Genomic DNA, 12440 nt, shown 5'->3' on the forward strand with positions numbered 1-12440 from the left:
GAGTGGGGGAGGGGCAGAGAGAAAAAGAGACACAGAATCCGAAGCAGGCTTCAGGCTCCAAGCCGTCTGCACAGAGCCCGACGCGGGGCTCAAACTCACGAACTGTGAGATCATGACCTGAGCCAAAGTCAGACACTTAACCGACGGAGCCACCCAGGCGCCCCGCTAATCTGTTGCCATGTTTTATTTATTATGAACGGTATTGGATACTGTAAAATGTTTGCGTGTCTATTAATCATCATGTGACTTTTATCCTTTATTAACATGATATTGATTTTTCAGATGTTAAATCACCTTTGCACTCTTGGTGTAAATCACATGGGTCATGTTGTATAATACTTTGTATATGTTGCTGGATTCAGTTTGCTGATACTTTGTTAATGATTCGGGTGGGCATCTATATTCCTAAGGGATATCAGTCTGTAGTTTTCTTATGATGTCTTCTCTGGTTTCGGTATAAGGGTAAGACTGACCTCAATGAATTATTTGAGAAGTATTCCCTCCTCCTCTCTTTTCCGGAAGGCTTTGTGAAAGACTGGTATTATCGATTCTTTAACTGTTTGACAGAATTCTCCCGGGCCTGAGCTTTTCTTTGTAGAAAGGTTTTTAATTGCTAATTCAATTGCTTTGCTTGGTATAGATCCTTGCTCAGCTACCACTGTCTGTATGGGACTGATCCTGGCTACGTCCCTTTCTAATCCATTCACTGCCACTGTCAGCATACCCAGGGTTCGGCACTCCACCCACTCTCCCTATAGCATTTCACACTTTCAAATATCCTGCAGGTTATACTTACCAGCTTAGTTTTTATTGTAGGTCTCCCCCAACAGAATGTGAGCCCTTTTGGGATCTGTTTTGTTCACAGATGCCTCCCAAGAGACTAGGTGTATGCATAGCATACAGTGGGTATTATTAAATATTTGTTGAATGAATATATTTAAAAAGCAGAGTTCATCTACTAGCCACTATAAAATGGAAAGTATAAAGTGCCTGAAAAGTGGAATTTATTCATTCCTTCATCCAGTCAACAAACAGTTCCTTCTCTTTGCCACCCAGGTACGGCAGCAAACACCGGGAATATTCAAGACAGACAAGGCCCTGTTGACATAGTGCTTGTTTATTAATTTTGTCTCTCCTCATAGAATGTAAAAAAAAAAAACCCAAAAAACAAAAAAGTATAATTCCTGTAACGATAAGTCTTAGAAAGACAACAGAATACATAAGTAAATGTGTTAATGACTAGAGACCAGAAAGATAGGGATTCCCTCTTCAGCTAGAAGATCAAGAAAGCTCTCTATGAGGAGGTATCATCTGAAGTAAAACCAGGATGAGGAGAAGCCATCCATGCAGAAACCCGGGGAGTAATATTTTAGGGACACAAAAAGCATAACGTGACGGGGAAATGGAGGTTGGTAAATTCAAAAAACAAAAAAAGTCAGCATGACCTGAAGGTGGAATTAGAGGGACGGACAGAGTGGGAAGGTATCCCGCCTCCAATGTGGAAACCCTGAACCCACCCTGATATTTTTAGCAATTTGCACGCATCTGGAATGTATTTATTTATTTTTTTTAACATTTATTCATCTCTGAGAGACAGAGAGAGACGGAGCATGAGCAGGGGAGGGGCAGAGAGAGAGAGAGAGAGAGAGGGAGACACATAATCCAAAGCACGCTCCAGGCTCTGAGCTGTCAGCACAGAGCCCGACGCGGGGCTCGAACTCACAAACTGTGAGATCATGACCTGAGCCAAAGTCGGCCCCTTAACCAACTGAGCCACCCAGGCGCCCCATTGGAATGTATTTTTACATCACCTTCTGTCTCCCATGCTCCTTCTCCTGCTCTTCCATCCCTCTAGGAAAAGTGCCAATGGCATAAATAACCAGTGTCGCCGAGTCGAAATTTGAGAAACCTGTTCCCTGGTCGACCTAGTGCTTCTGTATAAATCTGCAAAGGCTGTGCCTTCCTCAGAACGTTTTACTATTAGAAAAATATATCATAAACTAGCATACCTCCAACCCACACTTGTGCAGTGCAAACACGCATGGCAATGTGTACGTGGCTCTGGTTGCTGAGATCGAGGACAGCTTCATGCACACCAAACTGGTTCCATGTTTTCCGTTTCAAGTGCCAAATGCTGCAGATGTTAAATATACAGGCGGATTTGCGTGCAGTGCAAACTATTGCTATTCAGCATTAATTATAGTTGGCAGCTGATTGTCTGTACTATCCTCATGAGAGAAGAACGAGTCTGAGTACCGTGAGCCTCCATCATCAATCACTGGAGGAAATTCTACGTGCACAGTCAAGTGGGGCAGATTCAAGCGGCTGTAGCACGCATGTGCCTCTGTGAGAGTCGGGGGAAGGCTCGACTCTATCAGCGGTCTTCAGACAGTCCATCTAAGGAGCTCCATGGGGTAATCTCTTCTACTCTTTGGAATGCTTTCGCCTATATGACATTATGGGTGAACGCATTATGGGTTAATAATCATAGGATGATTCATGGGTTATTTTAACTTAGCAGTTTACTGTTGTAAGATTTTTTTTAAATAAGATAAAGCATATTTCACGCAGTCACAGATTCTAAAAAAAAAAATGTCAAGTTTAATCTAGTTTTTTCATGATTCAGCCTTCTAATTTATGAAAGGAAAAAAAATGTCTTAAATATGTGCTACTGTGTCCTCTGTGCATTCTAGCTGAGTGGCATTAATATGCCACATCAGTATGATTAAAATTAACAAGCACTAATGAAATCCATAAAGGTGATCTTTTCCTGAAAGATTGTTTCCGGTGATGGGAGAGTGCCACCTACTGTTCAATGTGGATATCGACATCGCCAGGCCACAGGGCCAGTTTGCATTAAATCATCATCATTTTTCAGAGGCCCTTAAATATCAAAATATGAATTATGACTTTTTGAGGAAAATGTTGTATCACTATATGCTCTGGAAACTGAGTTTTCCAAAAGTAAGTTACTTCTCTACAGCTACAGAAACAATTTTGAAATCTTAAAACACCTTGGCCCCAATTGCAGTAGACTGAAAAGAGCACGGGCTCCCAGGCCAAACCGGTTCAAGTCTGGGCCCTGCCTCACGTGTTTTTAAACCTGAGACTGTTCCGTCATATGAAAAGAACTTAATACACAGTAGACATTCGATAGATTATAGATGTTAACTATTAAGAAAAATAGGTTTCCCACTCAGGTCTACAAGTTGACAGGTTTCTTTTGGCTTTTCATATAGGCTTCAGTCATCAGGGCTTTAAGAAATGTGTTATTAGGGGCGACCGGGTGGTTCAGTCAGTTAAGCGTCCAACTCAGGTCATGATCTCGAGGCTCGTGGGTTCGGGCTGTGCTGACAGCTCAGAGCCTGGACCCTGTTTTGAATTCTGTGTCTCCCTCTCTCGCAGCCCCTCCCCCTGCTCGCGCGCTTTCTCTCAAAAATGAACAAACATTAAAAAAAAAATTTTTTAAGGAAATGTTTTATTAAAAAGGCAACTTGTGCCAGATCAATTTCATTCCTCCCTAATCACCTGCATTAAAAAGGACCTAATCTGAGTTCTTTTTTGATCCTTCCCTCAACCAGTTCCAAGTTTAAAGCTTTTTTTTTTTTTTTTAAGCTACTGAAGAAATAAATGATCAGGTTCAAACAGCCACTGTATGGAAGATGAGTGAATTCTCTTCACTTGCTTTCTCACATCTAATAAATTTCATAACAGTTTTAAAAACAATGATTTGTATTTTTTTTATTTTTTTTTAATTTTTTAACGTTTTTATTTTTGAGACAGAGAGAGACAAAGCATGAACGGGGGAGGGTCAGAGAGAGAGGGAGACACAGAATCCGAAACAGGCTCCAGGCTCTGAGCTGTCAGCACAGAGCCCGATGCGGGGCTCGAACTCACGGACCGCGAGATCGTGACCTGAGCCGAAGTTGGCCGCTTAACCGACTGAGCCACCCAGGCACCCCAAAAACAATGATTTTTTAAATCCTGCTAAACTATTTCAAGAATATCCTCCTCGTGACATTTTTTAAAAAGGGTTTAATCTGGGGTGTATGAGTGTCTTTCTTTTTATATTAGTTTCAGGTGTACGACTTAGTGATTTGACCAGTTTATATATTATGCTTCGTTCACCACAGGTGCACCTACCATCCGTCCCATTATATCGCTATTACAATATCATTGACTGTGTTCTTTCTGCTCTGCTTTTTATTCCCGTGGCTTATTCCATAACCGGAGGCCTGTATCTCCCACTCCCCTTCATCCATTTTGCCCGCCCCCCTTCTTTCCTCCTCTCTGGAAACTATTCTCTGCATTTGTAGTTCTGATTCCACTTTTTGTTTTTGTTTTTGGTTTTTAGATTCCATTTATGGTGGAGTCATACGGTATTCGTCTTTCTCAGTCCAACTTATTTCACTTAGCATAATATCCTCTAGGTCCATCCACGGCGTCTCAAATGGCATGATCTCATCTTTTTTTATGGCTGAGTAACAGTCCATTGTGTGTATATATATATATATATATATATATATATATATATATATACACCACACTTTCCTTATCCGTGCATCTATTAATGAACGCTTAGGTTGCTGCCATGTGTCGGCATTGTTTTTAACCCTTAGATTTCATCCAATTTCATTAATTTACCCTTGCAAGGTCTCCAAAATGAAGTCTCTCTTGAGCCTGAACCTATCTTAAGATTACAGATTGATTATTTGGATAAGAGGTTAATGGTAATACAGACGAACAGCATCATGACAGCTCAGTGTACGAATCAGTACACTGCCCCTCGGGAAGGGGCAGAGGGGACGGCGGAAGCAGCAGGGGGGACAGGCAGGAACAGAGACGTCACTAGTTCTTGCTCACTCTGGGCCTTTTCTTTCCTCTGCTGGAGTTTGGATATGTCTGTCTGACTCTCTCTCATTCCTGGATTTCTTTCTCTCCCTCTCAATCTCTTCCCTTTGGATAGCTTTCTTTCCTGGATAAACAGGAGGAGATTTAAGAAAACAGAGAAAGTAAAGGAAAATAAGACAGGGTAAAAGAGGATCGTAAAACAGAGCAGAGGCTGGGTACTTACTAATGTGGTATTGACTACATTAAGCTTTTTTTTTTTTTTTTTTTTTTTTTAATGTTTATTTTTTAGAGAGAGAGAGAGAGGGAGACACAGAACCCGAAACAGGATCCAGGCTCCAAGCTGTCAGCACAGAGCCCGATGCGGGGCTTGAACTCACGAACCGTGAGATCAGAACCTGAGCTGAAGTCGGATGCTTAACTGGCTGAGCCACCCGGGCGCCCCTAAATGAAGCGTTTAATGCCTTCTCCTCACTTAGAAATTAGACCGAATTCTGTACAGAGTCAGCCACACCTAGACACAGATAAGCACACTGCCATCTACACAGGAGCACGGGATGGGAGCAGGAGCACCACGCGGAAGGAGGACACTCGTGAGCCGTTCAGTATTTCCCAGCTTCGTTTCCCCGTCTCTACAGTTCGGGGATACGACTAGGTCAGTGATCGCACGCACTTTGTTTTTACCAGTACCTACAGTAAGAACTACAACTTCCATCAGACCCAAACATACACATATCCCCCACAAACGAAAGGAAGTTCCAAGCGACAATTCTTATCCTCGGTACGTGCAATGCACTGATATTTTATACTGTCTTTTAAAGGTCAGCTGCCAGTCACAGCTTAGGGTTCACAGTCAACCAGTGAGCCACAACCTCAGTTTCAGAAATACTGGTCTTTCGAAAATCCAGTGTTCCGGCTCGAAGACTTGACGAGTTCACACTACACAGGGCCCGTGTCCCCTGGCCTCAAGCTATCTGTCGACCACATTTCTGCCACTCTCCACCCACGCTCACTGCTCCAGTCATACGGGCCTTCTTGCTGGTCCCTGGACGAGCTGAGCAGGCTCCCACCACAGAATCGTTGCACCTGCAGTTTTCTCTACCTGAACGGCTCTCCCGCTAGGACTACCAAGGCCCTCATAGCACCACTCCATTCAGGCCTCTGCTCAAATGTGGGCGATTCTGAGAGGCTTCCCCAGCCATCCAAATAAATACCAACCCCCTCCCACTTCCTTTACTCTCTGACCCTATAACCGGTTTCAGCTTTTCATAGCAGTTATCAATACCTAACATTTCACGTTTGGGTTTTTTTTGTGACTCCCTACCCCTAGAAGTTTTAGCTCCATAAGGGCAGGTCTTTGTCATTCACTGCTAGGTCCCAGGTGCCTAGGACAGGGTCTGGCACTTAATAGGGATTTAAAAGTAACTGCTGACTGAACGAACGAGCCTAGAGTCCTGTCTCAGAATAAAAGAGTCTACTGCATTTGACTTGGAATTCTAGACATTCTCTGGCGGTAATAAGCCCTTGCTCAAAACTAGGTCCCCAGCCCTGGTCTCTACCACGTGACTACCAGGGAAACACGGTGGAAAGTTAACTTCCTTTCTTTGCAACTGTATTTTCAGAGCATTCTTCTTCCTTGGACATCTGTGCTCCTCTGCTCTCTACTAACACTCGTCTGTCTTCTCCATACCTACAGTAGCTATCTCTAAAGGCCCCTATGAATTAGTTAAGAATCTTAAATGCCTTAAAAAATAGGAAAATGTTTTGTGAATGTCAGGCACCGTCATTAGTAAAATTGCAAATGCACAGAGCTTTTGCCAGGTGCTGAAGTGAAAAAAGAGAAGGGGGAAGAGGAGAGGGGACAAGAGCGACTGAAGCTGCTAATTTAGCTACGGTGCGAAAGAAAATCCTCTCTGAAGAGGTGTCACAGGCGCGTAGGGACACGTGGAGAAGCATTCCAGGCAAATGGAACAGCACGTGTAGCTGAAGTGCATGTAAATGTGAAATTAAAAAAAAAAAAAAAAAAAAGAGGTAAACTTTAAAAACTGGCTATTTCAAAAGGGTAAATCAAAAAGAATTTTCTTAAGAAGCATATTAGTAAGAACACCTCGAGTTTTCCTAATGGTCACGAATGTGTGTGTGCCCAGTCACAGTCGCCCCACAGGAACTACTCGGTCAAAAAGCAAACTGTTTAAAAGAGAGAGAAAAAAAAAAAAGCATTTGTTAAGCCCCTAACGGGGCAGGGCACTAGGGTGAACCACGGTGACATCGTTTCCTCCTCCGTTTGAAAATGCCTTCTGGTAAATTTAAGGAATCAACGTTGATCTGAGTATGCACAAGCTTAACTTTAAATATAGATATATTCACAAGTTGAAGAAAACCTGAAAGTGAATAAAAAAGAACCCCACAGAGAATGCTGTGAAGTTAACTCGTTTTGTTTTTAATTAACACTCCTACACAGTGATGAGTCGTTCCTTTCTGTTCTCATGTTCAGTAAGTCTCCATTTAACACTTGTCAGTAATAACAACGGCAGCACCAATAATGATAGCCGACATTCTTGGGGTGCTTATGATACATAAAGCATTAGGCTAAGAACTTTATCCCGTTCAGTCACAACAATATTTAACAGTAGATATTGTTACCATTTACTAGGAGGGTTAGTATTATTGCCCCATAGCTCAACCTATGTGTGTATTGAGAAACAAGGTAAAATCTGAAAGACGTTATGAAGTTTTTAAATGAAAATGCTGGGGGGGGAGGAGGGATTATATTTTAGGATCCATTCTCCCTTTGAATATAAATTTTAAAGCTGTTTGTTTATAATTTATTGTCAGACTGGCTTCCATACATCACCCAGTGCTCATCCCAAGAGGTGCCCTCCTCAATGCCCATCACCCACTTTCCCCCCTCCCCCACCAGCCCCTCAGTTTGTTCTCAGTATTTAAGAGTCTCTTATGGTTTGCCTCCTTCCCTCCCTGTAACTTTTTTTTTCCCCCCTTGCCCCTCCCCGCTGGTCTTCTGTTAAGTTTCTCAGGATCCTTACGCCAGTCAGAGTGGCTAAAATGAACAAATCAGGAGACTATAGATGCTGGAGAGGATGTGGAGAAACGGGAAGCCTCTTGCACTGTTGGTGGGAATGCAAACTGGTGCAGCCACTCTGGAAAACAGTGCGGAGGTTCCTCAGAAAATTAAAAATAGATCTATCCTATGGCCCAGCAATAGCACTGCTAGGAACTTACCCAAGGGATATGGGAGTGCTGATGCATAGGGGCACTTGTACCCCAATGTTTATAGCAGCCCTTTCAACAATAGCCAAACTATGGAAAGAGCCTAAATGTCCATCAACTGACGAATGGATAAAGAAGATGTGGTTTATATATACAATGGAATACTGCTTGGCAATGAGAAAGAATGAAATCTGGCCATTTGTAGCAACGTGGATGGAACTGGAGAGTGTTATGCTAAGTGAAATAAGTCAGGCAGAGAAAGACAGGTACCATATGTTTTCACTCATATGTGGATCCTGAGAAACTTAAAGCTGTTTAATTATGAAAAATATTCAGATACTTAAGACATACAAATACTCACCTTTCAGAGATTTGTGCATGTACAATAAAATGTAAACAGCAAGATGACTTAACATAATGACAGACTTATACCTGCCACCAAATGGAGGGGTTTTCAGTTTTGCCAAAGCCAGATTTCTAGGCCTATGTAGCAAGAAAAGACTAGGCCCAAATGGGCTCATTGTACTTTCATAATCAAATTACTGAATAATAAAATCTCAGCTACCACAAATAAAAGCAAATGTTCCCATCTAATCTATTTAAGCTAAGGAGAAATTCATGGATCTCAGATCTAATGCTCACTAAATACATATCACACACATCTAGCTATCCCTTCCTCAACAGCATGTGAGAATTATTGACATCGGCCTCAAGTAGTACTCCTGCCGTCTCCCATCGTCCCTCCCTTTCACCCTGACCCTTTATTGTTCCCGTTAGGAAAATGAATCTAAATTGACAAAGAATCTAATATGTAACAGTACTTTTCAAAATTTGTTTTAATTTATTTATTTTTTGAGAAAGGGGGGAAGACAGAGAGAGAGAGGCACAAGGAGAAGAGCAGGACGCCTAACCGACTAAGCCACCCAGGTACCCCAAAAGTAAGTTTTTAAGTAGCCACAAAATTAGACACCACCACTAACCTCAAATATTTATTTCTGAAACTTATCTTAAATTTTAATCTCCTTCCATTTCCCCCAACGATCTTCTCATTAGACAGCATTCTGGTTAATAAGAAAAGAATACATTTCATATGTACAGTACATTACAGTTTATAAATTACTTTCGTATTCATTTGATCCTCACTGTGGGAGGCCGGGCCCCGGCGCCAGGCTGAGACCGGGTCGGGCAACGTTCCCTGTTGACTCAAGCCAACCCGGTGGTTCCCCCTCCCATTCCCCCACTCTCAAGGGCATACGAAAGCCTTGTCAAGGCTGAGAAAGTTAATTCCTGAAGCCTGTGGTCTGCAGGTGTTGGCAGTAATGCTACCTCCCTTTTTCTACCCCGAGTCAGATAGAAACAAACATGGGAACTGTGTTTTGCTAGCAAATCTATCAACAAGGTCTTGTGACCCGTTCAGAAAGTTCACAAGGTATACAGAGCTAAATGTTTTGGCTGGCAGTGATCATGTGAAACCTGTTTATTCTTAGAATGACCTGATCCATACGAGTCTTATATTATAAAAGATTGTGTACAGCAACAATAAAGCTGTCACTTGGGCCATCAGCCCAGGGGACCCTCCTGTTCCCAAACTTTCTCTTCTCTCTTTTTTTCTTGCATTCCCCTACCCTCAGGACCCTGACCTCAGTGTTTGTCGCGCCGGTCGCGACACCTCACAAAAACGCTTTCAGGTATTCTGAACAGAAATTATCATTCTGATTTTATGAAAGGGAAAACAATTACCTGGAAAGGTTACAAGTCACACAGTAAATACATGTTGAAGCCAAGTAGGATTGAAAACTTCGGATTTCTTTTTTTTTTTTTGACGTTTATTCATTTTTTGAGAGAGACAGAGCATGAACGGGGGAGGAGCAGAGAGAGAGGGAGCCACAGAATCTGAAACAGGTTCCAGGCTCTGACCTGTCAGCACAGAGCCCGACGCAGGGCTTGAACTCACAGGCCGTGAGATCATGACCTGAGACGGAGTTGGACGTCCAACCAACTGAGCCACCCAGGCACCCCAAAAACTTTAGATTTCTAGCACTACACCAGATCCTGTGGACTACAAAAGGCTGCTTCCTCAGAACAGGTAACAAGAGACAACTACATAATCTATCTGTGAGGAATAGAAAAAGTCACCTCTAGCTTCTTCCGTATATACTGGTAATAAATTTTGAATTCTAACCATTTATGAAAAATGCCAAATAATTACAGAAAAAATATTTCAGGTAATTATCAACAGTGCTTACCTATGGAACATGCTGTAATTTTTAAAGTTTTTTGTATCAATGTTTTTATTTATATTCTAGTTAACCTATAGTGTAATATTGGTTTCAGGAGCAGAATTTAGGGATTCACTTACATACAATACCCAGTGCTCATCACAACAAGTGCCCTCCCTAATACTCATCACCCATTTAGTCCATCCCCCTCTCAGCTTCCTCCATCAACATTCGGTGTGTTCTCTATAGGTAAGTTATAATTTGCTTCCCTCTCTTTTTTTTCCCTATCCCCTATGTTCATCCGTTTTGTTTCTTAAATTCCACAGATAAGTAAAATCAAATGGGATTTGTCTTTCTCTGACTTATTTCGCTTAGCATAATACACTCTAGCTCCATCCACATCATTGCAAATGGCAAGATTTCATTCTTTTCGATGGCTGAGTAATATTCCTGTGTCACACACACACACACACACACACACACACACACACACCCCATGTCTTCTTTATCCATTCATCAGTCAATGGACATTTGGGCTCTTTCCATAATTTGGCTATTGTTGATAATGCTGCCATAAACATAAGGGTGCGTGTGCCCCTTTGAATCCGTATGTTTGTATCCTTTGGGTAAATACCTAGTAGCACAATTACTGGATTGTCGGCTAGTTCTATTTTTAACTTTTTGAGGAACCTCCATAGTGTTTTCCAGAGTGGCTGCACCAATTTGCATTCCTACTAACCGTGTAAGAGGGTTCCCTTTTTTCCACACCCTTGCCAACATTTGTTGTTTCCTACGTAGTTAATTTTAGCCATTTTGATAGAAGTGAGGTGGTATCTCATCATGGTTTTGATTTGTATTTCCCTGACTACGAGTGATGTTGAAGAACACATATTGTTAAAATGTCGACACTACTCAAAGCAATCTACACATTTAATACAATCCCTATCAAAATACCACCAGCACGTTTCACAGAGCTAGAACCAAACAATCTTAAAATTTGTGTGGAACCACAAAAGACCCCGAATAGCCAAAGCGTCTTGAAAAAGAAAAGCCAAGCTGGAGACACCACAATCCCGGACTTCAAGCTATAATACAAACCTGTAGTCATCAAGACAGTATGATACTGGCAAAAAAACAGACACAGAGATCAATGCAACAGAATAGCAAACCCAGAGATGGACCCACAGCTATATGGTCAAGCAATCGTTGACAAAGCAGACAAGAATACCCAGTGGAAAAAGACAGTCTCTTCAACAAATGGTGTTGGGAAAGCTGGACCACTTTCTTACACCATACACAAAAATAAACTCAAAGTGGATGAAAGACCTCAATGTAACACAGGAAGCCATCAAAATCCTCGAGGACAAAGCAGGCAAAAACCTCTTTGATCTTGGCCGCAGCAACTTCTTTCTCAACACATCTCCAGAGGCAAGGGAAACAAAAGCAAAAATGAACTACTGGGACCTCATCAAGATAAAAAGCTTCTTCTGCACAGTGAAGGAAACAATCAACAAGACTAAAAGGCAGCCTACAGAAAGGGAGACGATATTCACCAGCGACATATCTGATAAAGGGTTAGTATCTAAAATCATAAAGAACTTATCAAATTCAACACCCAAAATACAAATAATCCACTTAAGAAATGGGCAGAAGACACGAATAGACATTTTTCCAAAGAAGACATACGGATGGCTAGCAGACACATGAAAAGAACATATTGCAATTTATAATCTTAACGTTATATTCGGTAAGAAAGGTGAAACTTTTACTAGAAGTTCAAATCCATTGTTAGATGTATGTAAGAAATGTATGAACAATACCAGGTTAGAGCTTAGAAGAAACAGGCATCATGGCACACTGCTAGCAGAGTACAAATAGCAAAACTTTCTGGAGTTAATTGGCAATGCATACCAAAAAGCCTTAGGGGGGGCGCCCGGGTGCATCAGTCGGTTAAGCGTCTGACTTTGGCTCAGGTCTGATCTCACCATTTGTGAGTTCAAGCCCCGCCCGCGTCAGGCTCTGTGCAGACAGCTCAGAGCCTGGAGACCGCTTCAGATTGTGTGTCTCCCTCGCTCTTTGCCCCTCCCCCGCTCGCACTCTGTGTGTCTCTCTCAAAAATAAATAAACATTAAAAAAAAAAAAAAA

At 42.0% G+C, this 12440-nt stretch overlaps 1 protein-coding gene across 2 annotated transcripts in view; it reads right to left on the reverse strand.

The window, feature by feature from the left end:
- NME7 (NME/NM23 family member 7) overlaps positions 1-12440 on the reverse strand; it is a 260266-nt gene that overhangs the window by 237712 nt on the left and 10114 nt on the right. The gene's annotated exons all lie outside the window — the stretch shown is intronic.

Source organism: Panthera leo, chromosome F3, assembly GCF_018350215.1.
Source record: "Panthera leo isolate Ple1 chromosome F3, P.leo_Ple1_pat1.1, whole genome shotgun sequence".
Lineage (NCBI taxonomy): Eukaryota > Metazoa > Chordata > Mammalia > Carnivora > Felidae > Panthera > Panthera leo.